Source organism: Typopeltis vanoorti, chromosome 10, assembly GCF_054136105.1.
Source record: "Typopeltis vanoorti isolate ZY-2024b chromosome 10, IOZ_Tvanoo_1.0, whole genome shotgun sequence".
Taxonomy (NCBI): Eukaryota; Metazoa; Arthropoda; class Arachnida; order Uropygi; family Thelyphonidae; genus Typopeltis; species Typopeltis vanoorti.
This window is the reverse complement of record NC_143558.1, coordinates 134,040,134-134,067,201: the sequence shown is the minus strand read 5'-3', so window position 1 is coordinate 134,067,201 and position 27,068 is coordinate 134,040,134. Positions and strand designations below refer to the sequence as shown.

The 27,068-nt window shown below is 35.0% G+C and overlaps 1 long non-coding RNA gene across 1 annotated transcript in view; it reads right to left on the bottom strand.

Moving 5' to 3' along the window:
* The window catches only part of LOC150102814 (uncharacterized), an 84,146-nt gene extending 63,617 nt beyond the window's left edge, over positions 1-20,529 (bottom strand). The window contains exons 1-2 of the long non-coding RNA XR_016548931.1: positions 20,434-20,529; positions 6,721-7,117 (exon numbers count right to left, since the gene is read on the bottom strand). This is a non-coding gene — a long non-coding RNA (uncharacterized LOC150102814). The remainder of the gene's footprint in view (positions 1-6,720; positions 7,118-20,433) is intronic.
* Between the last annotated feature and the right edge of the window lie 6,539 nt (positions 20,530-27,068).

Genomic DNA, 27,068 nt, shown 5'->3' with positions numbered 1-27,068 from the left:
TCTATGATTATAGAACATCACTTTCTCTGATTACTTCCGCTCGATATGCTGCTGTTACATGCCAACCATCTGCGCGAGACATCAAGTTATGGTCGCCTAGAATATTCATTTAGGATGGAGGCACTTGGTTATGATAATGACTGCGAGCTCACCTTGGATATGGTTATTAGATTAGCCTCCTTCCGATGTTTTTCTTCATCCCCATCACTGTTGATAATGCTGTCCAGAGAAAACAATAAACGAGTGAGTGAATGATAGTCAGCAAGGCAAACATTAATGAAATTCGTTCACAGAAGCCTAATAAAAGTCTTCTCGCTAGGTAATAATTAACGCACTTGTGTTTTCTAGGAATCATTTGCGCGTATCTCTTCCAGTCAACAAAATATTTCTGAAAAGTTGTAACAGCAGTTATGTAGCAGTTTTTATTTTAATGATTAAATGAAAATTTCTAAATTAATAGTTTGTTTCTTTTATCAGTTTCTAGTTTTCGAAAATAACCTGTCAGTTCCTTTATATGATTGATACTGATTAGCTTTTCTGTTTTCCTATTTTATGCATACCAAGAATATTTACTCATGATAGTTGAAGATACACCTTGGATTCGTATCTACAAATTAAATATTTGCTTTAATTCTTTTTTGGCACAACAGCCCCATGTATGGCCATGGCCTCCCATTTTTTGGGTTTCATAACTCACAACGAGGTGGGGTTGTTACCCCCACGCTCAACCATGTGTAATTGTCTGTGAGGCGTCGTGTTCTTAAGACCGGTTTGCCTGTTTGCGGGAGGAAAAACCTCAGATAAACTGGAGAGAAAAACCCTGCAGTGCACGCCCAAGACTGTATAACTTGGCTCTGTCTGAGAAAGATCCTCAGCTAACCGCGCGGACTTTCTTTAATTAAAGAAGCAAAAACCGAAACTCAGCCGAAAAGCCAATTTGGTTTTATAGCACGGTGGAGGTAGGGAATTCTGATTGCGTATATTCAAATTCGCTGGTTAGGATGCAATACCACTGTTTGGCAGTTGCTTCCAGTTGCGATGGAAAATTCTAAGTGGAATTTTTCCTGGTCAAACAGTTATACAACATCCCACACCAGCAAGGAATAACCCAACCAAGAAGCTACCGAAGTCCGAAAATTTTATTGACATCATTTACTCCAGACCAAGCCACTGGACATTCTAGACAACTTTTAATTTAAGCAATTTGAAAGTTTAAATTCGTGAATCCACTAATATTTGAGCTTCTGCATATGACACTTTAGACCCTCTTTTTATACGCCAAACTGGGAAATTAATTCTAGTTAGTTTTTTATTGGTTTTGGAAATTACTGCCAAACAACTATGGCTTATGTTCGAAATTTCACGTTTTTTTTTTTTTTTTTTTTTTGGCTTGTCTGTTTTGCGGATTGAAAACCTTTGCCACCCCCCATAAGACCAGCTAATCCACCTTCACTTGAAGAGACCATTATAAAATTTTTTTCACATTCTGGATTCGAACCTAGGTGTTCCCAACAAAAGGGCATTTTCGACACAGACTTAATTCGTTGTCACAAGAATTGAATTTAGAAAAGCCTTTCTAATTTTTCCTCAGGAAAAGTACGACCACAGAAAATGTTTGTATTGATAACAAAATTGAGAGGGTGCAACAAATTTGAGGAGACACCCAAAATAACAGCTTTTATTATATTTCATTGAGCCAAATTAAGATTATTAGATTTAGAATGATTTAGTTGAATTTTGTCAACGAAATAGTTGAATTGTGAACACAACTGTGTAATATACAATTATAGAGGCCGTCGCTAATAGAAGACCTAATTTAATTCCATCCCTCCCCAAGTGAAATTACTGATTTTGTGTAATTTAGAAACGTTTTCCAAAATTTGCATATGCAAGTTAGTCTGATCATAATTTTTTTTTTTTTTTTTTTTTTTTTTTGTAGAGACTGTGAAGATCAAATTTCAGCGAAATCTATCAATCAAAACCAGAGGGGGGAAATTACATAAAAGAATCCCATAGTGCTTTATACCAAAAAAAAAGTATCTCTGGCGAGGTGGAGGAGGGAGGGAAAGAAAGCACTCTATGGCTTTTATTACTTTTTTTTTTTTTTTGCAAGTGTAACATTGCAAACGATCTCTCCAGACGTTGAATAACCATCACAAACCATACCGTTAAATTCCATGACGCATATAAAATACACAGCGAAATAAAAATGACATATAACGTATTTTTAGCCCCCTCTTTTATTTACATCTTTCATTCTATTTGGAAATACATAACTGTTTTTCCTTGACATGATTTTAGAATTGTTATATCTCCACCTAGTATTTTGCATTAAGGATACTTAATTCCTCTACAAAGAGAAAATGGAAATCTGTTGCTATAAAAAATACATAAACCAAGCTATTTTGTAAGCTTGAATGTTCTCAATGTCTTTAACTTGGCTATGAAATTTTAAATATGTTATAAATTGTTTTTTTTTTCCTTGTTTGGTTTTGCTGTTTATGACTTACTTTAAAACGGCTTCAGAAGACCGCTATGTAAAGCGATGGAATGTGAAAATATCTCGTTAAGAAGAAAAGCAATAACATTTAAGAGAGATTTAAATTTCTTAGGGCAGTTCCCAAAATAAATTATACAACTTTTAATGGTAAATATTCATAAATCACAGAGAATAAGTAAACGAAGTGGATGTGCCATGCTTCAAAGAGTGCAAGGCGCATTTTTTATTTGTAAGCAACCAAACTCAAAATTCCTCACATAAAAAAATCACTAAAACCGGAGTACGATTCAGTTTGCCTCTTATGTTTCACGTAACAGGCGAATCAGATGGATTTTTATGAAAACGGTAAACCTCAAAAACTATCAAAAGTTCCAACACGCCACTCTGAAGCAGAGAACTTGGAAAGTACGTGTTATACTCCTTTTCAATCTTCTTCTGCAGCTTTTCCCACTTAAGTAGGGTCGCTGGTTTTTTTTTTAGTGGGTCTCCTCCACAGCCTCCTGTCTTGGGCTGTAGCCACACCCAAGTTCTTCATCCTCAAGTCCTCCTCCACCATATCCCTCCATCTCTTCTTTGGCCGCCCGCGCTTCCTCTTCCCTTGCATGACCTTTCTTCCCACATACTCTTCCTCCCTCCTCATCACATGACCAAACCTTCTCAACCTTGCCTCCTGTATCTTTGCTCCTAAGTTCGTAATTTTCACCGTTCCCCTTACATAGTCATTTCTCAGACGATCGTTTCTCGTCACACCGCACATCCACCTTTTCAATAAATTGCAAAATAACGCACCAACGAAATTTATGCTACAGCAACCGATGTTCTGAAGTGAGTGTGATATATCTGTAAACGATGTTCTTCGGACAGTTGGTTTCGTATGTAAAGTGGGGGGGGGGTTCTGTGATCTTTATATGATACTGATTAACCCACCTTTAATTGAAAACACCTTATGTATCGCTTGTGCTATAGGGGGGATCGAACAAACCCAAGTCATCTTAAACGAAGAACGCAGCTGCAGTAGCGCACTCAAGATTTAATCTTTGAGGGGGCCCGAGTTGAGTAGACGATTTGAGAATACACACTACGCATCGCATACGACCTATGACTAAGTATCTGCAATGATCGCTAATTCATAAGCAGTATGGAAATAGAAGACACGACACAACATAAATAAACAAAAAATGAATTTTAATTAGGAAAAGATTTTTGAAAAATTTTCTAGTTTTTCTTTTTCTTTGGGGGAGCCAGGGCCCCCTGGCCCTCCTCTGGGTGCGCAGCTGTTAACGGCTAAGCCAAGGAAGAGCTCCTGTAAGTAAACGTTTCACGCTAAATTCATACCACGAGGTTCACCATTCTCTGGATTATTTGTATTATTGATTTCCATTATCCTCCTGCCTTCCTCCAGGTGACATAATAAGTTTTATTATTCCTTTCTTACTTTTATTTGTTAAATGGATATATTTAAGATCCATCATTTTTATAACAAATAAAACGAAACTTGGAGTTTTGAAATTTACCAGAGAGTTCATGAGAATATAATCCTCGGCATAAGAGTTGCCTTAGTTTGCACTACTTAAAAGACACGGACTACGCCCATGAACCCATATATTCGTCTTTTATTAGTTCCACTGGCCTGAAGATTATTTTGAAACATTTTATTCAGCACCATGGAAGTTCCATGTCAGGGTCCGAGTGAACTCTGGGTAGACGTTTAAGTATAAAACACCAGGGTAGCTACAAAAGCTTCCATTTGGTAAAGTATTAAAGTTCCCACCTCTAATACGTAATGAGGGTATTTAAGAACCATCATTCGTTTTATAGCTAAATAAAACGAAAATTAAAAAGTTTCAAATCTTATTCTGCCAAATTTAACCCTTTTTAGCTGTATATCCTGGCGTTATTTTACTCTTTATTTCTATATATATACGCAAACAACACTAAAACTTTCCTAAATAGGGTTAGAGAAATAAAAAGAGCAGGAAATTAGCAGCCTGTCCAAACGGCAGCCGAGCCTTTTGGTCTCTCGCCAAAGCAATCGGCCGTAACTTCTGCCCAACGCTATTCCCACCTCTATCATATCCAGATGGCGCCATTGCATCATCTCCTACAGAAAAGCTAATCTCCTGGCCTCACACTTTGCCTCCAGTGTACGCACAATCGACAATGACGAATGTCCCTCGACCATTCCAGATGCCCAACATACAATGCCCCCTATATCCTTTTGCCAGAAAGAGATCAGCAAAACACTGTCTAAATTAGACACAAAAAAGTCTCCTGGCCCTGAGGTATTCCTCCAATTGTCCTGAAGGTCCTGAGCACCAAAACTGTCTCCTGTCCTATGTCGCTTATATATATACTGTCTTACTCCACTGGTATCTGTCCCACAGTCTGGAAATTGGCCTATATTCAACCCATTCCCAAAAAGGGTGACAAGTCGTTTCCGTCCAACTACCGCCCCATCTCGCTCACCCGAGTCCTCTCTAAAGTAATGGGAAAAAATCATCAATTCCCAACTCCTACACTACCTTGAAGCTACCGGATAATAAACGACCGCCAGTATGGATTCCGTCGCTGGCGATCAACAGGAGATCTGCTCACATATGTCACCTATCTCTGGTCAAATGCCATGGAGAGGCTTGTCGAATCTCAAGCGGTTGGACTTGATAATTCCAAGGCTCTGGCACAAGGGCTTACTAAGCAAGCTACCATCGTTCGGTCTATCTCAAGACCTCTGTAACTTGATTGCCAGCTTTATGTCTGGACACTCAATATGTGTGGTGGTGGATGTGTATGGCTCCTTATCATCTCACCATTCAACTAATGCTGGGGTTCCTCAAGGTTCTGTCCTCTTACCAGCCTTCTTCTTGTTATATATCTATGACCTACTTCAGCTGACCTCCAACCCAATACACAGTTTTGCAGATGACAGCACTTTGCACTCCTCCTTTTCTTTTGAAAAACCTTACTCCGCACAACTCACCTCAACCTGCAGAACCATTTTCTCCCAGTATTATTTTTGACAATACCCAAATTTCCAGACAATCTGAGATTCCTCTTCTTGGAATTCCCCTCACATCTTAAGCCTCTCCTGACATAAACATATCACAACCATTGCATTTTCAGCTTCTACAAAACTATGATTTCTTTTTCGCTCAAGACGTTACTTCACCCCTGAACAGCTATTAACCTTATACAAATAACCTTATACCATCGAATACTGCTCCCACATATGGGGTGGGACCCCCAAAAGCTCCCTCAAATTGCTCGACTCCATACAGAGGAGAGCAATCAGGCTTATTAATGACCCATCTCTTACCAACTCACTCCCTCCCTCCACTTTCACACCAGTCTCGCACTATGTGTCGTCTACAAATATTTCCATGGGAAAATGTTCATCCGAAATAGCATCAATAATTCCCCCACTTAGTACTAAGCTCAATGGAATATATGCAGCTGCTTCTCAACATCCCTACACAGTGGACCTTGAAACCCACAGAACAAGTTTCTTCTCCTCCTTCGTCCCTGCAACCGCTATACTATGTAACAGTCTTCCCCTTGATGTGTTCCCTAGGGAATACAATCTACAGTCATTCAAATCTAATGAACAAGTACCTTCTTTCCCAACCCATACACGGTACTAATGTACTATAGGTTGATCTACCAACCTCTCGTGTATGGGCTCAACATAAAAAAATAAAATGCTTTTCATCATTTTTAAGTTAAGGGATATAATATCCCATATTGTTTCTTAGCCGAATAAGAAACTCTATATAATATCCCTTAACTTAAATTAGTTCATGTCGCCGAATTGAAGCCTTTGGCTCTTCATTATAATTAATGTTTTTCATCATTTTTCGCTCTCTCTATAAACAAGTAAAATGCTTACAATCACATTTTTATTCAGTGACGTCATTTTCATCACAACAATTGAACCTTATTTTGAGAGACAGGCGCATGCGCACTGTGCTTTTGTTTTACCTGACTGTAATAATAAAAACAGTTCAACTTTAGCAAAAATGAAAAAAAAATTGGTAAATGCTATATTTTCTGAATTTTAAGAAATATAATGAAAGACAATTATATGCCATTCAAAACATATACGTTTAATATTAATATGTAATATCACATTATAAGCTTGTTAAATAAGATAATGAATATATACACTGCTTGGAAAGAAGTCAGCGGACACCATAGTGTAAGAAACAAACAACCATAGCGCTTACCTTAATATGATGTAGGACCTTCTTTCACTGCGATGACTGCAGCAATTCGGCACATACTTTCCACAAGTGTACAATAGCGATCAATGGGAATTTTGGACTATTCTTCCTGTAGGCAAGTAATGAGGACCTGGACTGTTGTGGGGCGGATATCCCTTGACCTCGTCCAACGCTCCAGTTCATTGCACAGATATTCAATAGGGATGAGATCAGGGCTCTGTGGAGGCCATCAAGTACGGCGACGTTCACATGCACAAACCACACAGTTACAGCAACAGCCTTATGACACGGTGCATTGTCTTTCTGAGAGAGAGAGAGAGAGAGAGAGAATGGTCAGAATGTTCAGATATGTCTCTGAGTTCGATGTTCGTGGCACCATAAACAGAGGTCCAAGGCCAAACTAGAAAAAACCGAACCGTATAATAATAATAATGTCTTATATATGTTGTCTCTAACTGACCATTCATTATGTGATACTATAATATATTAAGTGTAATTACATTTAGAATATTCGTATTTATTGTGTTTAACCAATCAAGTATCACTGTATTATGAATATAGTGATGATGATTAAACAGAAACTATAACTAACAATAATAACAATGATATATAAACGTGTTCTGCTGTGCTAATTGCTTATGTCGAAGTCATTAAGTACTGATATTACTATAATAATGGTGAATGCGAATATACTAATTACTATGAACATTAAAATGTATCGATTTCATCATTCTCCGATATATATTCGAAATAAAAATATATTAATTGTATGTAATATTAATTATCTGTACTGATATCATTTAACCTTCTTAGTCTACAATCTGATTAAATTTATTAATATATTGTGAACAATATTTTAAGAACGATTTTGTAACATAATTCATCAACATTTCCAGTCTTGCTTATTTAAACCAAATTTATAATTTTATAAATTATCCTCTATATTTTAGTTTCAATTCACTACGAGTCAGCATGTTCAATATCTTTTCGACTACCTTATGAAGCCATCGGCTTTCTATAAAAAAAGGATTTTTCCATCAACATCTGCCCTGAAAGCACCTTCCACGTGTATTATCGACTCGATTGTGTACCCCACCGTTTTTTTTTACAAATTATCTATGAATCATTTGCAATAACACAATCCGTGATTGTTGTCCTTCTCCTGACAAATTTTTCCTATTGTTACCAGATCTTTAAATATTGCCGCCAGCCACTTCACATTAATCGTGACGTCACACTTACCTTCCAACAATAAAGTCTGCCATTAGGTAGACTCTTCTGAATGCTCGCGTAGCATTGATATGAAGATAAATTCTCCGTGTGCTCTTGGAAGCTGAACAGACTCGAACACAATGCATTTAAATAGTGGACTTGACAGCTCTTGAGTATCACTAACATACTTCACGCGTTGTAAGAACCACTTGAAGTCTGCCATCCTCAGAAAATTTGCATATCATTTCCATGCGAAAGTGAACGACGGCTAATATGTCTGCCAACACACCATTTACCTAACTACGTAGGCTGACAGGTCACATAGCGTGTGTTCTTTCATTTTAAATCAGCTCGCCGCACAAGAAATGTATTAGTTCTCTAAGCGACCAGAATCTTCGGATCTTTGAGATATTATAGCGTATGCAATTACATGCATGAATTAATGATGTGTGTGTGGCTTAAACGAGAGGAAAGAACCAGAACATGTAGTTTAATACAGTTTGAATAAATATTTAACGTTATGTGAAAAAAAAAATAGAAATGATTTTACTATAATCTATTTTTTTTTTTTATAAATTATGACTTTGGCGATGATCACAAAATAAAATATGCTCTACAATAAATATGAAATAATTCTTTACATCTCTCCCCACTCCAACCACCACTCAGGTGCTAACATTTATAACTAATGACGATCAATGAATAGAATAATTTTCGTAAAAAAAGTACCGACATAATGTCATCTTTTGGACAGCATCCAAGATTGCATGTATATTTAATTGATGACTCTTTTCTTGTAATTGCCGACAACCGTACATAGTAGACAAGGATTCTGAGTCAGTATATCACCACCATCTTTCAACTGAAGCCTTTTTTCCCCTCGCAGTGTATTTTATCTCCGAACCATTTTACAGTGGATATTTTTATCGCAATTTTTTGTAGCCATTTTATTTCCAAGGCTTTTTCATTGGGGGGGGGGGGTCTAGTTAATTGATCGTTTTATTATTCAAGAATTCCTGATCTCTTATAATTTAAGCATTTTCTCGATTTACATAATGTAAATATTAATTTATTCGTCCGAAACAATGTTGCTTGGAAAGGTACGAACTACAGTAATTTAAGAAGGTATTTCTTTGTTTATCATGACAGTCATTCAAGTTAATCGGTTGTTTCGAAAACTGAAAATCACCTATTTGAATCCTAACTGATATTGTTTTAAAACTAACAGAACATGAAAAAAAATACTGTATAACTTATATAAAATGCGAAAAACTTACAATGGAGGCGTTTGACAGCTGGAATACAACTCGAATCACTTCAAACGCCATCTGGTGATAGGCAATTTTTGACCGTGTTTGTTCACTCCAAAATAACTAAACTTTAAAAAAAAAATAAGTAAATAATAAATGGAGCTGGTGTCAAAAATCAAAAAAAAATCTTAAGGTGCATCTAATGTCTTTTTTGACATAACAAGACGTTTCCATTATGTCAAAAAATTAAAAACAACATGATTCTAGTGATTTTCATACACGTATGACTCTTTACTCGATACGTTTGTATTTTAAATGTGGGAGGTGTGAATTTTCTGCAATAAAATCCGACTACCGTAAAACAGAATAAACACATGGGTTGTCTAGCAGGCCAGAATGAATAGTTATGTTAATCGGGATGTCAGACTATCCATTCTAACCAGAGCACTTCACATACATCAGCGATTTCCTTACAAATTTTCTTAAAATATCTTCCAGCCAGTTGCCTGAATCACGTGTGCGTGCTTATACGCTTTTTATCATTGAAATACACGAATCTTCCTTGCTTCAAATCTCATTGAATTCCTTGCATGTCAAAGGTCACTTCTCTTTAAATACATTTATTTAAATATATTGTAATAGAAACGGGGATGACACTTGTATTAGACGAAGTTATTTGTATATCAGGTATAGTTTTTCCAAATATATTTTCGCACGAAATACATCAAATTTTTAATACTTGTATTACTTTAAATTCGTATAATATTTTTATTAGCGCTTATGTACTTTGTAGGAGGGGAAAAAAGTAAAAGAAATCATCTATCCAAGTTCCCATAGTTCCGTGATGCTAAACTGGGATGAAGGCATTTTAGATCCGTTTTAGCTACTTTTGGATGTACGGGGCAGAACTTTGTGTCTAATGAAATTAAGTTTTTTGGTTTCAAATGAGAATAATTTACATGTTAAAAACGAAAAGTCTCCACAGCTTCAGTACCTCACTATGAAAGAAAAACCAACGTATGTATTTTAATTAGAGGTGACTTATAAAGTTGCACTTCCAAATACCCCAATGCTGACGTGTGATCATCTGAGGGATTCATTAATCCTCTTAACCGGATTATATAAAAATTAAATGAAGACTTATTTCATTACCTTTTCTTAAAATTTCCAGATTGAGATACTTTCGAACATCCCGTCGACAGAACTAGCACGAGAACACGCAAACGGCAGAAGTAACTTTTGGTCGTTAAACTCCTTTTTTTATTTTAAAGCAAGTCTATTCAAAAACGAATTTTGATTGTTAACATTAGAAGTGTGTGGATTTACGCTCAGGCATTCGAAACCGAAAGACAACGGAAGCGGTTGGTTACTCCTTAGGCGAGGAGCGTCTTATGTCTGTTGGTGTGTTCAAGGAGCCGGTTTGCCTGTTCTGAGGGACGAATATCCCGAGTTTTCGGGGTAGAAAAAACTCTCTACCTCCGTACGAGACCGGATAACTCACCTTTAATCGAAAAAGACCAGATAAAGGTTTCTTATATCATGGACGGAAATCGAACTTTTTAATTAATTTTTTATTAACTTTTTATTAACCTTTTTATTAATTTTAGTTAATTTTTATTAACTTTTTTTTTCTTGTAAAATATTGCTGGAATTTCAGACAAAAACGATATTTAAGAAGCCAACGTTGAGAGTTGTTTACTGATAATGAAGAAGGAAAAGAAGATAATATTTCAGCATTTTTCACTATTTAGAAAGTGCTCTGGTTTTTATTAATTGGATTTAAGGTCCAAATTTCTCGACTTGTGTAAGGCCAACACTTCTTGTATATTAATAATATCAGGAGGGCTGTGAATACTGAAATTCAGTTGTTTTCAGATGACGCAAAGTTGGTGAGAACAATCAGAAATAAAGACAATGTCGTAGTTTTGCAAGAGGGCTTTAAATGCACTTTCTCTAAATGTGCAAGTAATCTGGGTTAACAGTTCAATGTTACAAGGTGGAAATTTGAAAAATTTGGGAAGCAAAGATGGGGGTGCAGAGTATACAATTGGTGCCAATATCTTGAAGAAAGTAGCGGAGATGATGGCGGATATGGGAGTACTGTCGATAATGACCTAAAACTTCGAGAACACCTTGCTAGAATCGTGAAGACAGGACGACAGATTATGGCAATGATGTAGAGGACACAAACGTGTAGAAGTCAAGATGTTATGGTTCCACTAAACAAGGCTTAGATTAGGCCACATATGGACGACTAAGGTGGTTTCTAGTCTATGGAATGCTGAGTATGAAGGCAGATTCACGAAATGTAAGTTGCAGAGACTAGTGGATAGGAGGAGGAGGAGCAGGAGGGGGGATAAGATTGAGACACATAAGTTAAGGGATTGTTACTCTATGACTGTAGATGATGGCTTGCATAGAATGGGTAAGAACAAAGGGAAAACAAGAGATCATTTGTGGAAGCTATATAAATAGGATGTGCACAAGGGGGTGAAGAGCAGATTCTTTGCATTAAGAATGGTGGGTGTTGGAATGCATTGCCTGAGCGTGTTGAATGCGGAGGCTGAATATATTTAACGCACGGTATGATAAACTATGTGTGTGTGTGTGTAGTGGGCCTTCCCACGATGAGTCACTTGATTCCATGGAGGTCTGATAATAATAATAATAAAAAGCGGAGGCCTCGTACTATTGGATTTAGGACGAGTACAGCAGTTCGAAGTTTAGTCCTAAGATTCTTGTAATGAGATAAATCACGTTATCTCGATAGCTGTATATTTTCTATCCCAGAGATGAAAAAAGAGCTACAGAAAGACCAAAGAGATTGTGGGAAGATGAAATTAAAGAGATGGTTAGAATTCAGTGGCACAGAAAAGAGGATTGGGCTGAATGGAGAACTTTAAGGGAAGCGTTCGTACAGCAGTGGACAGAAAATGGCTGAAGATGTTATTAGTACTAATATAAGGTTTAAAATCGTGTAGACAATAATAAAGAGTCGTATTACGTTACTTGCCACATAACATACATCAAAATCCTTCTACTGTCAATTAACTACATCTATACAAATAATAATATTAAATATAACTATTTTCACAATTACCGTTATTAAATTTATGAATTAAAATCCAACCAAATGAAAGATCTCCACAGTCTGTAGGAAGATAAAATATCGTCAATTTCTTCATCTAGTTATAAAAGGATAACTTTATCCTTTTATAACTAGATGAGGGGGATACAAAGTTCTTTTTCATCATATAGTAAGCAGCAGACCGATACATCCCTCCTCTCAACGGACAAAAATAACACTTTTTTCCTACAAGTTTTTCCTTGAAATCATTCGCAACAATTAACTCCACGTGGCATCTGCCAAGTTTGAATTTGTATTGTTAGTTCAGTTAGGGACGTTTAGTTAATAGCTCTGCATTTGATTCTTTCTTGGAAAAGGTAAATCAAGCCATCCTTGTTTCCAAAGTTTAGTGGACAAAACCAAGAAACATTTGCAGCTAAAGATATCGGTTCGTGTCCGCAATTAGCCTTGTCATTGTTACATAGTTATATGAGATGGCCATTTGTAGATATACTCGATAGAAATCTGTTTTGTTTATAAAAATAATTTTATCGATCCTTTACGTTCAATAATTATTTATTTGAATAAATAATTATAAATTTAAACACCCTCTTAATGAATTACTCAAGGTCAGTCTTTACTTTATTTAGATGTCATTCTCATATTGCAAAGTCCGAAGCTTACGTGTGACAGTGTTTTTATGTCAAATCATTGAAATGCGTACATCATTCAGAATCAGCCTATTTCGAGAAGTATTATACTGTTTTAATTACCAAACTTTGGTGATGACTTTTCACGCATTACTACCCAAAAAGTTGCGAACATCAAATCACGAAACTAACCAAGTAGCGACTTGTTTATGTTACAAAACAAAAATCTCAACTGTCAGCTTTTCTCCCAAATCTTCTGCAAATTTCCGAAAGGTTTTCATGTCGAACATATATAAGTGTCATATCATATACAGACATTTATTAAACAGACATTCTTTCTTTATACAGAATGGCCGCAGCACTGCTATTTGACAAGATATCACACATATATGTTTTAGTCTTCCTAAGTCTTAAAATTCCAGTACTTTTGTGGCCCTTCCGACATGGCTTAATGTATTGTGTTGTCAGGCAGTCCAAGACTTCTCGAGTCATCAATTGCACCAATTGTTTTCATCGTTCCGATTCGGTGGCTCCAGAAAATAACTTCTGTCAAGGCTTAGGCTCGTAGGAAAGAATCGAAGTCTGTTTATTCGAATTGTTATATTTTTTTTTTCTTTCTTTACAGGATTGTTTTTTCTGTTTCCCAAATATGACATTTAACTTCTTTTGTTTGAAGAATTAAACGTCTTTCTCAAATATCCACTTCACAGGAACAGTTGGAAACAAATTGCTACTCGTTTTTAATCTGTGAGCACCAGCGACTTCACTCGGTGAAGAATGAAGTTATTTTATTGGCTAACATATTTCGTAATGAACAAACAGTTTGCGATGTGTTGGAGTAAATCAAATATCGTTATATGTATTTGATATTTCTTCTCTTTTAAACCCATATACACTGTTGTTAATTAATTGAACAGATATTATTATTATTCGTGACACCTCCGAGGGGTCCGAAGACTCATCGCGGGAGGACACCTACTATACAGCTGTCTCCACCACTACACCGAACCTCTACTACCAATCATCTCCATCAACGCCTTCTACCGCCCACCACAACTAGTATTTTTTTTTTGTCTTTAAATTGCGTGTGTTCTGAAGGGCCGATTTGTCTATATGCGGGATGAAAAACCCGAGTTTCCGGGAGAAAAAACCCTGCTACCTCCGTATGAGATCGGCTAACTCACCTACGTCCATTTCCACTAGATCTGTTGTGTGAATATTAAGAAGAAATACTTCTAAGTTTCTTTTGTGTGTGTGGAGGATGATATATTTACGTACAACAGGTTTCTGATAGTTGTGCATATTTTGAACTATGCTATTTAAATGTTCTGATTTTTTTACGATTATCAAATTAATTTTTAACACTATTGCTTACAGTGAAAACTCTTCTAAAATAAGCATCTTAGTTACTATTTTACTTTTTTGTAAACTAATTGATAACCGATTTTTCAAATTTTTGCTGCACACAATACTGGAAAATCCAACATTATAAATGTTACCAACTTTGGCAGTCCTACTTTCAATTACTTTTTACTCAGGCTGAGAGTCTATTAACCTCCAGTATCTTACGGGAAAGTTTGAATGATTGAGAAAAAGGACTGAATGAATATTCAGACATTATAACATATGCAAAAGAGTGCAAAAAGAAAAGTTAAACTATCTCGAATGAAAAGTTTAATTTATGGAAACTAATGCAGAACTCGCCAGTGAAACACTTATTAATAATAAAGCTGGATTACATTAAACTGACACCGTGCCTACTGGCGATCTGCTTTATCATTCAAATTAAATAGTTTTGAAATCTCTAGACAGGATGGAGAAAGACAAGATCAGTATGCTGATGACATCAACTCATCAAAATTACGCTTCCACGGAACATGGGGATGTCTCTCTGGGATTTGCTTCTTTCAAAATAAATTTTTGAAAGACAGCGACATTGTGGTATGCATAACCCTTTTGACAATTTAAATATATTCGCAGAATTATCAGGTATTAGTGTGTTTATTTCACACTACGGAACTCTCATTGGAATACCACGTGAATATAAGCAATTAGTAATGTTACATGTCAATAGATTATCAAAACGTAAGTAGAAAGATAAAAATCAAGTTAAATGTATATATTTACCTGTAAGAGATTAACTTGAAAACAAATATAATAGGCTAAATATCTCCAAATGCTTAGAAGAAAGTAATTTGTTTATTTTATTCCATTTTTTTTTTCTTTTTGCAAGATATCAAGTCGATGTTTTCATTACAGACATACTATTAACAGAGTGCAGAAGGTTGTTTGCTTTCCCGGTGCAAATAAACAAAGTTTGTTTTGTTTTTTACCTTCTGCAATAAAAATAATACACCAATAAGGATTTGATTACAATTGTGTTCTTCAAAATCGATGACATTTTCAGGTAACAACCCAGCTTATCTTTCTTGACGACTTAGTAACACACCGAAGCATTTTCTTAGCAGGTTTACATAAACTGTTTGGTTCTAACCTCTTCAATAGACAATTTCCAGGTTATTTTCCAACACAATAAGGACAGCTAATTAATCTTAAATTATACGCAATACTTGTATATAATTTAAGATTAATTAGCAGCAAACCAGTCGGTCTCATATACTGTACAATGATGTTTTTTATGCTCTCTAAATGAAATTGAGGATTGCGTGTAGAAATAAAATTAATTACGTGAAATTCCCGAAAAAAATATTAATGCGCGTATTGTTTCAGTCGTTAAGTCTTTTTTCCCGAGGTGGGAAGGTAATTTACTAACAACTTCCTATAAAATAATTTACTTGCTATAATTGAAAAAATATATTTTAATTCGCGATACAGATGAAACTTAAAATACAAACACTTTCATAAGAAATGATAACAAACTTGATAACAAACATCGTAATTATGAAATTATTTAAATGGTCAGCAAGATTTGAATTGACAGCAAACGTGTGAAGATTTATATTACGATAAAATCATACTGATTTTCATTTGGTTGAAGATTTGAGTTAAAAATGTAACTTTCATTAAAAAAACGCGATATTTTAAACAATCGACATAATTCTAACAATACTTTATATAAAAAAAACACTTGAGCTAATTATTATAGTCAGGTGTCTTTTTCAGCAATTAATCCAATAATTGTTCATTTTAACAATGAAATTTACATTATTTTCTTCCGTTAAAAATGAAACTTTCATTTAAAAAAAAGCGATATTTTACACAGTCGATATAATTCTAACAAACGATATTTAAAAAAAAAAAAAACACTCGAGCTAATTATTTTAATCAGGAGACTTTTTCAACAATTAATCCAAAAATTGTTCATTTTAACAATGAAATTTACATTATTTTCTTCTGGTAAAATGTAACTTTCGTTTAAAAAAAAAGCGATATTTTAAACAATCGAAATAATTCTAACAAACGATACTTTAAAAAAAAAAACACGAGCTAATTATTATAGTCAGGTGTCTTTTTCAACAATTAATCCAATAATTGTTCATTTTAACAATGAAATTTATAGTACATGATTTTCTTCCATTTTTTATTACTATTACAAGTTCACCAGATTTTCACATAATGTCGGTTTGTGTATATCACTTTCATTTCTTAACATTACGTCTGTACTTTTATCCCGAGTTACTTAACGGAACATATCAATTTTGTCTTGTTCTACTACTTCGAAGCAAAAATCTAATTTACTTAACACACGCAATCTATTTAAGATAGCACCATTTGTGTACAATTTGTACACGAACAGTTGAGCTCACTACCTCCAACCACTGCCATCGACTTTGCTTTTGCACATGCTGCCAGATATAAGCTATCGCAGTTGCACTACTTGGCGGGTTATTTATTTGAGTAATAGTGTACTAACCCACTGCAGTCTCACCATGAAGTGCGGCAGTTTATTTGCTAACCACAGTTTCCTTTGTAGCTATGGCGAACCCATAAGCTGAAACGTAATAGGGAAGAAAGGTATGTCGAACATCCTTAAGAATGTGTATTAAATCAACTGCTTGATGCGGTTCTTGAAATATATTTGGCACGTGGCCATAGGTAGTTCAGCTGACTAGTTACTGAGTTCTACACGCGTTTATAGAGGCAGTTCAGAAGTGAATGGTCTTACCATATATTGATAGCATATGCGGTTTACCGCAGACCATTAAATATCTGTGCCAAAAACGGCAACTGAGTTTATTCATTCGTATACTTGTAAAATAATAAGGCGTACTGTTAGTCAACGTATGTGCAGGACTGTAAAAGTTGACCATTATCAGTCAGTGCTTTTTGTTACAAAATCTTGACATTAAAAAGCACACCCTCTGTCCAAAACGAAACCGAACTTTTCAAAAATAGAAGAAACTAGTGGCGCCACCTGTTGTATCTTTTTGTTGTCGATAGCGGCAACTTTCATTAGTGTTGTGCCAACTGTTTATGACATCTGTTTCATTAGAATCAGAGTTATAGAGTCAAGAGTGACAGTGAGTTTTAACGAACGGGCGGAAAATGAGTTTCAAACAAAAAGCTGCGATTGACTTTTGTGTTAAACTTGGTAAAAGTTTATCGAAACGCATCAAATGCTTCAAAAAGCATACGGTGATGAATACTTATTCCCTACTCAAGTTTACGAGTGGTTTAAGCGATTTCAAAATGATCGTGAGACGCTTGAGGATGACGAAAAGCCGCGCCGTCCAAAAACTGGACGGCGCGAAGTTAACATCCAAAAAAAGTGCGTGATTTCATCAAAGAAAACCCGAAATCGTCCGTGAGATTGATTGAAGATGAATTGATTCCAAAATCAACTGTGCACAACATTTTGACAGAGAGTTTGGACCTTCGTAAATTGAATTCGCGATTTGTTCCCCACAAGTTGACCGACGACCAAAAAATGTATCGAATTGAGCACTGCAAGGACCTCATTAAAACCGCTCGTAAGGCCTCAAACTTCCTTGAAACGATTGTTACTGCTGACGAAACGTGGTGTTTTGAGTATGAACCCGAAACAAAGCGCCAGAGTGCTGAGTGGAGAGCACCAGAAGAGGGGCATCGGAAATAAAGTCGCTTGGAGAAGTCAACAGTAAAGACAATGCTGATTTGTTTCTACGATTTCCAGGCGGAACGAATTCACAAAGAATTCGTTCCGCCTGGCCAAATGATCAATGGTTTTATCTCGAAGTTTTGAAGCGATTGATAGCGAGAATTCGACGCATACGGCATGAATATCGTGATGACGGACCGTACGTCTAAACACACTGTCATTCTTGGCACTATAACTCAGCTTTTAATGAAACAAATGCCATAAAGAGTTGACACAATACTAATGAAAGTTGCCGTTTTCGACAACAAAAAGACACTACAGGTGGCACCACTAGTTTCTTCTATTTTCGAAAAGTTCGGTTTCTTTTTGGACAGAGGGCGTACATTCGTTTGTTGAAAAGTGAAATCAGATTTTTTTTAAAAAATATTTTGTAAATAAAACTTGTAAGGTAAGTATAATTTTAAGTGTCGAGTGCTACGTTATGCGATATTCATAATCAACTATTCAGCAATATAAATGCACGTAGCAATTCTTAGTGTGTATTCGAGCCAACAGACTGCAACTTTACAATTTTTTACTCTAAAATAGAGAAGTTATTTCGGATACCTTTGGTAAGTCACCCATTTGCCGCTTCTGTTTCAGTTCTATATTCGATGATGGAACTTACTCCTGCAAGATATTTTTGCCATACCATAATGCTGCCATATATTATTTATTACCCATACATTTCGTTTTTAAGTGGGTTTTATAGGCCTCAATTATTTATTTGATAAAATAATTCTAACTCTAAGGAAAACAAATCTTTCAAGGGTGTTTTCAAAGCTGGGGTGCAGCCAAAACACTTTGCAAAACTATGTTAATACATACATTAGCAGATTCTTTTACCAACCATCAGTCTTTTCTCTTAAAATTATTTTGATCAGAATAAGTTTCGAGGATGTAATTTATGGAGGAGCAAGCAACTGATGAAACGTTTTCTAAGTGTGTCGCAGCCTTCAAATTTTGACGTCTTGAGTCTGGAAAGCGAAAGAAACTGTTAGTGGTATATGTTACTTTCGAAGTTAACGCGATTTGACGGATCAAAGCAGAACTCAAATTAATTTGGGGACGTTATCAACGTAAACAAAGTCATACCAAAAATTCTCTGGAAGTAGAAGTTTTAATTGTTGTAGTTGTTTAATTGTTATTACTATTGTTAGTTTTCGATGCCATTGTGAAGCCGTTCTTCCAGTTACAAACATGATTATTAATTGCAAAAGACAAATAAATGAAGGTGTTTTTTTTTTGTTTGTTTGTTTTTTACAAGGCTGATAATCTTACTGGTGTTAGCAACGAGGGCGTACTACGCAATAAACATTCCTTTCTTTACAAATTTCTTGTCATTCAATTCATCCACTTCCCGTAATGCATTTTCTTCCCAAGCGAACTATATTTTCAAATGTATCCTATAATCAAAGGACTGCTTGATGTTCATTTCAAATAAATCACTTACTTCCGTCCCCATCCACTTACCCACGCATTCTCTACTTCGTCAGTTTTATAGATTTTTTTTCTCTTTTTGCCTATTTTTCCCAGAGCACTTAGATGATGTTTGGTTGCCTGCGTTTCACCAAACTAAAGAAATCTCGATCGACCTTAATGGGCTTCCCATTTAATGTAAAATTCTGTCTGACACGTGACTAATATTTCATAGATGCTTCTTTTTTAAGTGGTGACCACTTTTACTTATTTAAATATTCCGTACTTTTTAGGGAACTGAAGTCTGCTTAATTATAAATTTGCTATAAAATTAAGGTAATCATAAGCTTGCTAAAATGAAACTAGACAATAAAGTGTACATATTATAAATACTGAATTAATAGAAATAAAAAATTTATATGATTATCTCATATTCATACTTGACTAACGATATGATTACACTCAACTTTTATTACTTGTGTACGGGAATATGATTTCTATTATTTGGTTATACTTAGGACATGTATCCTAAGGATATACTTAGGATACCTATCCTTAACCTAATATTGTGATTTCAGTAAAGTTAGAAACATCCCTAAGTAACGTATAGCAGTATACAAGCTATACATTATTAGATTAAAAAGTAACATGAGCTGAGGTCAACTTCCATGTATTATACAAGTAGTTTAATAGTGATCACACTTAACGCAAAAACCTTAGTGAGCTTGCATTAGGTTAAAATGTGAATAAGAGCAAGAATACAATTCTTGTCGAGTACAACATAAAGTGTATATAAATAGTGCAAAATATTGGATGTAACTTTTCAACGGCATCAAAAACGCCTTCGCTATTCTTTTATTATTAGCTTTTCATTTTCCACCGAGTCAAATACTTTTGAAACTGCGATTAAAAAACGGTTATTTTTCAGAGGCGATTTACATTTTCGTATTCGTACAGAAGTATTTGTAATTAGATCAAAATAATAATAAATATCATGATTAAACTTGCATTAAAAGAAATGGTAGCATCACTTCTGAGTACCTCTTGAAGTGTTTCTGTTGCACCATCCAAATAGAATATTCCACGCAGAAAACGTCACTCTTCCGCCATACAATTGTCTGAATTAGTCAAGAAGGCATTCGTTAATCTTTTAGATTTCCTTACTGGATCTTCCGGAGATGCCTGGGAAAAAATAAAAGTATTTGTTTCAAACTCAGAAATCTAAAGACGAAATAGGAAATCAAAAATGGCTCTCTTAGCAATGATTACATTATTTTTATGCAGAGCTGAGCTATTAAAATATTACATTAGACTTGTTTTAAAATGTTAATTCAACCCCTGAAAACACGTTTACCTCCCAAACTCCTTTTGTGCTCAGGCAGGAACAAGCTGTGTTTTTCATTTAGTTTGATATTCAAATATATCATGAGTGCATTCAAAATAAACTTTTCCCATCAAGAAAAACACTGTAATTACTGTTCGTGTAGGCCCCAAAGACATTATAAACAATGTGGTTGAAATGCCGGTTGCATAACCACAATACTTATTACGTATAACTCTTTCTATTCATCAGAGCAAACAGGAGATTACACAAATGATTTTTTACATCAATTGCGTGATATTACAAATAAGGCAATGAATCTCTCTACGTAAAATGTAATCTAGAAAGAAAATTGCGAAAATTTTCAGAAATAATTATATTTTGGTAATTATTACTGTTTCTATATATTTTACCATTTTTTATAATTTTCTTTGACGACTTTAGTAAACAAACCCCATTGTATTAAAAACTTTATTCAGCATTTGAACAAATAGGGGCTGTATTGAACCCCATATTTAATTTTTTTCCCTACAAAAGTATGTTTTTTGGGAAACATCATACGAAGCGGAAAATTACTTATGAAATATTTCTGATGCATTCAAAGCAACTTCAGCTGAATAACAAGGAACAAAGAAAAGCAGCATCTTTAAACTGACCCATCCATATTCCTTAGCAGATTCATGTCCCTGCAGCTGCAGTTTCCCTGTAAAGCTTTTTATGAATACCATTATGCAGCGCACAAACGTCTTCTGAATTTAGAGGCACGTATTGGCCTGTCACACTCGACTCGCAGAGTAATTTTAATGAAACCGATGTTTATTTAGAAAGCCTGTTTATTAGTCTCAGCGCACACCTGCGCACTAACAAAGTAGTGCATACAGAGTGGCTATTTAACCAAATATTCGGATTTGAATTATTTCGTTTATAAGGAAACGACTACCGTCATAATAATTTAAAATTCTGCATCATAATTTTTCTTTAAATTTATGATGAGGAATGATTTTGTATGACCGCTGATAACTTCAATAATGAACGTGTTTCATTGGTTTACTGCTGAAAGAAAACAACACTGTTTCATTGTCGTTATCAGTGAAAGTATTTGTGAAACACTCCATTGTTGTACGCCATCTTTCAACAATGCATTAATCTACGTTTTGGAAAATCATTGGAGTTTTTCATTCTTGATTTATTCATACGTACTCTTAATTGCAGATTTTTATAATGAATATTTTCGCATCGATTTCTTTAATAACGGTATTTGCGCACTGTAAACTTCACTATCTTCAAGTTTCTTCTAAATTCCGATGAAAACCTCAAGGGTCTAAGCAGAAAAATCCTGAACTGATTCAGATATTTCATATTATTAAACTATAGATCCCTGGTGAGTGTTTAGATTAATTAACGAGAAACCAAGATCATGAAAGAGTTAATTGTGAATTTTTCAATTGTCTGTTTCTGGAGAAGTCTTAATACGAGTATTTCGGTCAGACATTGGTGCTGATAAGTAAATAAAAGATTCACATTTCTTGCTTGTAATTCGACGTTTCCTTTGTTCTCGTAGTTTACGGAACTGGCCATGCTAAGCAGGGAACGAGATCGGGTTTGAATTATTGACCATTATATTATCTCCCAGCTGCGTATTTCACAGGGAGAAAAGAGAAGTTTTTTTTTTTTCAGGAGGGGGAGAGAGGGGCATTCTTCCTCCGTATGAGACCGGTTAGTGGTTCCTGGCGTTCTACTTTGCGATTCGATCTCTGGTTTTGATTTTGACCCGTATAAAGGCACATGTCGCGCCACCTTTTTGAACTGCCTAAGGAGATACTTATTGTAAGCAGCAAAATCGAATTATAGATCTCTTCTAATAATCATCCTCACCTGCCCATTCTGTACTCTACTATCCAGTAATTTGTGGAGTAATTTATCCCTTTCTATGTGCCACCACTCTTAGATATACATACACTTTGCGAATTCGTTTGCATATATAGACTTTCTATACATGTGATGTGGCTTGTGCTTATGGGAACCATCACAGGTGAGAAACAATTTTCCATTACATGGCGTTAGATGCAGACGACAAATGTATACTGATGTCTCATCTATATAATGCTGCTGTTATGCAATAATCAGCAAACGGGAGGGGGGGATGAATCCAGGCAGTATCTTATTTTGTTCTGTTATCTCTCTCTTTCTATATATATATAATAAACTCAGATGAATATGACGTTGTTTCTATGACAACAAAGGGTCCACTTTGAGCAGTTAAGTTGCGAGATATGCACTGCTGTTTCAAACGTTTTGTTGGGCCAGTGTCCATTTAATTCATATATTTTTTTTAACTAGAAAAAAAAAACGCCATGGGTAATATTTTAACGCGCGTTTATCTTCACCATGGGCCAGTTCTCAAATAATTATTTACAAGACTATAATTTGATTCACGCATATGCGTATATAAACTTGAATTGTTTTAATACAAGTTTACTTGTTACAGAAAACTTACAAGTCTATGACAGAACACAGGAAAATAATAAAGTTTGGATATCTGACCAATATAAAACTAGCTTTCTCGGATTAAAGACACAGTTAATGACAATTTTAATGAATGTATTTCAAATTAAACCAGAACAGATAATAAATTAATCCCTTTAAGTCAATATAGAAAAATCACAATGAATAGGGGAATAATCACATTAGTACTATATAGTAATAATATTTTATAATAAATATTTTTAAAAAAAAATAAACTGGTGTAGTAGAAGGAGTCTGATTATTTGATCGAAAACTGGTAAATTGCTCCTGCAGCGGTGCTCTCTCACACACACACGCGAGCAAAGCAAAACAAATTCTATATAACAATTAAGCATTTAAATAAAAAAAAAATAAATTACTGTTACTCTTATTATTAGTTAAGTAACAGAAGTCGGCAAGATAAGAGTCCCGTCAAAGCAGTGCAATAATTAAAACAGAAACTGCACCCCGTAAAACGTGTACGAAGACAATGAAACCACCGTAGTAATTAAGCTATAAAATGCAGTGCTGGTGTTGGAGATAATGACGCGCAATTAACACGTATATTCATTTACCCTGCTTTAAACGATATTTAATTGTTCATCAGTCATATTCCTTATTATTAAAAGCAGGCCAGAAATGCCTTTAAATTCTCCGTTTACGATATCATTATTTTTGCGTGAAAATTAGATTCTCTTCTACGTTCGCCATGAAATCCTACGTGTCTGAGTCCGAGGCATGTTTAGTTATTGTTTCTTATGAGATCAATCAAGTAGCTATTTGTATTTATACACATGAGCATGGATTTACAGTGTTCATTGTTTGAGGATTCAAACAATGAACACTGTTTGACGAATGAAATACACATGAAAGAACATTGTTTAAGTGATGCCCATCATTTAAACAATGGAACACGTGAAAGAATATTGTAGGCCTGGCTCACGTATCCACATGCCAACAGTAAACAATAAAAACTACACATGCAATATTTAAAAATTCAAAAACAACTGAATAAGTTAATAACTGTAAGCATTAGACTACGATACTTTTTTTACTTTAAATACTTAATGCATTGCCGCTATTATGAAAAATGCAAACCGCTGCATAATGAATTACTTGCACTTTTAGAACCTTATAAATTATATCCACAGAAATGTAGGATTTCGCTGCATTCTTCGGAATAAGAAAATAATACTGAGATGGATATTCTCCTCCGATAATGAATAACTTCCTCTTAAAAGATGCTACAGATATATTCGAATATCTACTGGGAATAAAAAAATATTCGAAATATATTTCTTCAAGAAAGTATTTTTAAAGAGATGGAAGATATTGTGAAAACTATTTTAGCAAGAAAGAATTTTCATGCGAGAAGCGTCATTTGGGACTGCCTGCAATTGTCGGTATGTGTTATTGTACCAACGACAGGCATCATTCTTTGACTTTATATTTTCAAAATGAATTTTACTTTGCTCGGTTACACTGAGGGAAATGTTCCTTTCGTAAACTGTGGAGATACTCTTATCAGATTTGTATTATTAATATACCTTCAAATAGAAATTAAAACAAGACCGTGTAGTGTTCAAATATGCAAATTGTTTAGTGCAATCAAAACACCATCATTCGATAGACAGTTATTTTGGACTAAACGAGAATAGTTATTCCGAGGTACATAATAATAATCTGTTATTATTAATCAAAGATAGTTACTTCATACTAAGAACGAATTTACAACACGCTGAAGTCCATCTGCACTTCAGCGCGTTGACTACCGTTGCAATACATTCCCTCTTTCTGTAAATCAATTATTTTTCCCAAGCCTGTTTACTTTCACGCACTAAGGATGTGCCATAGGCCAATAAACCTTTCATCAGGTCAATGCACCTGCCCAAGAAGGTGTTTAGGAATCTGCACTATGAATTGTTGGAACATCCACCATATTCCCCAGATTTGGCTCCCTCTGACTTCTATCTCTTTCCAAAACTAAAACTCTTCCTCGCTGGTCAGCGTTTTTCTTTGAATTGAACTGAGAGGTGATTGCAGCTGTAGAGGGGTATTTTGCAGATCTTACTGAGAACCACTACAGGGACGGGATAATGGTGTTGGAGCATCGCTGGAATAAAGGTATTAGTCTTAAGGGAGACTATGTTGAAAATATATAATTCGTTATCTGCTATATAATAACAGATAACGATGTTATAAGTACATATATATTGTTTGCGTTAAATACCTCATCATTGGCGTTTAGAGCATAAAAGTGGCATTAAGATTCAGCAGACAGAAGGAAAAAAAAACAGGTGTGTGTGTGTGTATATATATATATATATATATATATATATATTCAAATATACAGAGGTGGTTCCCGATTTACCCCAAACTTTAAGTAACTCGAATTTTACATAAGTCGGATTTAATCTTTTTTCATCCATTAATTTACACTCCATTGCTTATACGTTTACGGTACGTGTATGCAGTATTGCATTAATATGTTTTAAAGGTTATTTCTGTTAGTCGCATTTTCATAATTTACAAATTGGATTCCAATATGTAATTTTTGACGCAGTGTAAATTGTATATCAGTAAATAGAAAAAAAAGTGAAAGTATTCAGAAGTGATCGGACAGTTGTGTCTTTCTTCTCTTCATGAAGAAAGACGGAGGCTCCAAGCGAAGAAAAAATATACATTCACAATTTACAGCCAGTTCTAGAAATAACATGTAAACCATTCCAAACCAAAAATCGATCGAACGGACTTCAGCGAAACAATTTTTATCTTTAGCCTGGTTGAAAGGAAATGTATAACAGCCTATTTAAAACAGCTACGCAAAACCAATGATATAAAATTCAGTTCCGACTGCCAGCATTTTTTCAACTTTTAAACTAATTTTAATGGCCCAAAATTAGTAAGTTAATGCGAAATAAATTTAAATCGGATTATCTGCGTATGGAAAGAAATTCGACATTCCCCTCCCCCCCTACTTTCATCGCTGAGTTTCAGTTATTTATTGTAAATTACTGGTAATGGTCTTGAAAAAGATCTCGTGAAGCAAAAGAAGAAAACGGTTTCCGAATTAAATCTGGAAGTTAATAGCCTCAAATGACTTTTTTTTTATTATTAGCGTTGGATTCCATCCGCTACAATTATCGACTAATTGCAGAAAGAAAAAAAGTAAAACAGTAAATGAATATTTTATGATTTTTTCCCACACAGAAAACGGAATATTTTATGGTTCGAATTGTCTTTTCTGTCATTCAACTAAGGAAAGTATTAGTTGCTAGGGGATTTTTGAAGCAACATAGTAATCCAACTAGATATAAGAATGATTGATTTAAGAATAATCAAAATAAAAACGTAAATCACACAATATTTTTCTTAGAGATTCCTAATTGATTTTTCTCTCTCCTTAAATGAATTTATTCTTTACTGTTTAGAGTCGAAGTAGTTCGTCAGTAAGCCGCCTTCCTCCTAATAAGTGGTTCTGCTAGCACATTTCTCGGATTCTCTTTCCGGTATTGGTTTTTCGTAAGTTTGAAACGTGTCTTCGAGAGATCTTTCCCGGAGCTTGATCACTTCATCCAGCTCTAAGCCTTCTTTTTCATGCCTATTCAGGTCTCTGAGGACTAATGCATTTTATGTTCGCATGCCGTACACGAGACGACAAATAAGGATCAGGCAGAGCGCATTGTCATCAGGGCATTCACTGACACGCAGAGTTTCCTCACATCTCAAGATACTCATCTATTCTCTTTAATTTATTTTCTTTCTTTCTTTGTTGCCGACTTTTCTAACTCCATTTTCTAAGCTACTTAGGTTATATACCCAAAGCATCCGCGTTCGGATCTCCGAGGGA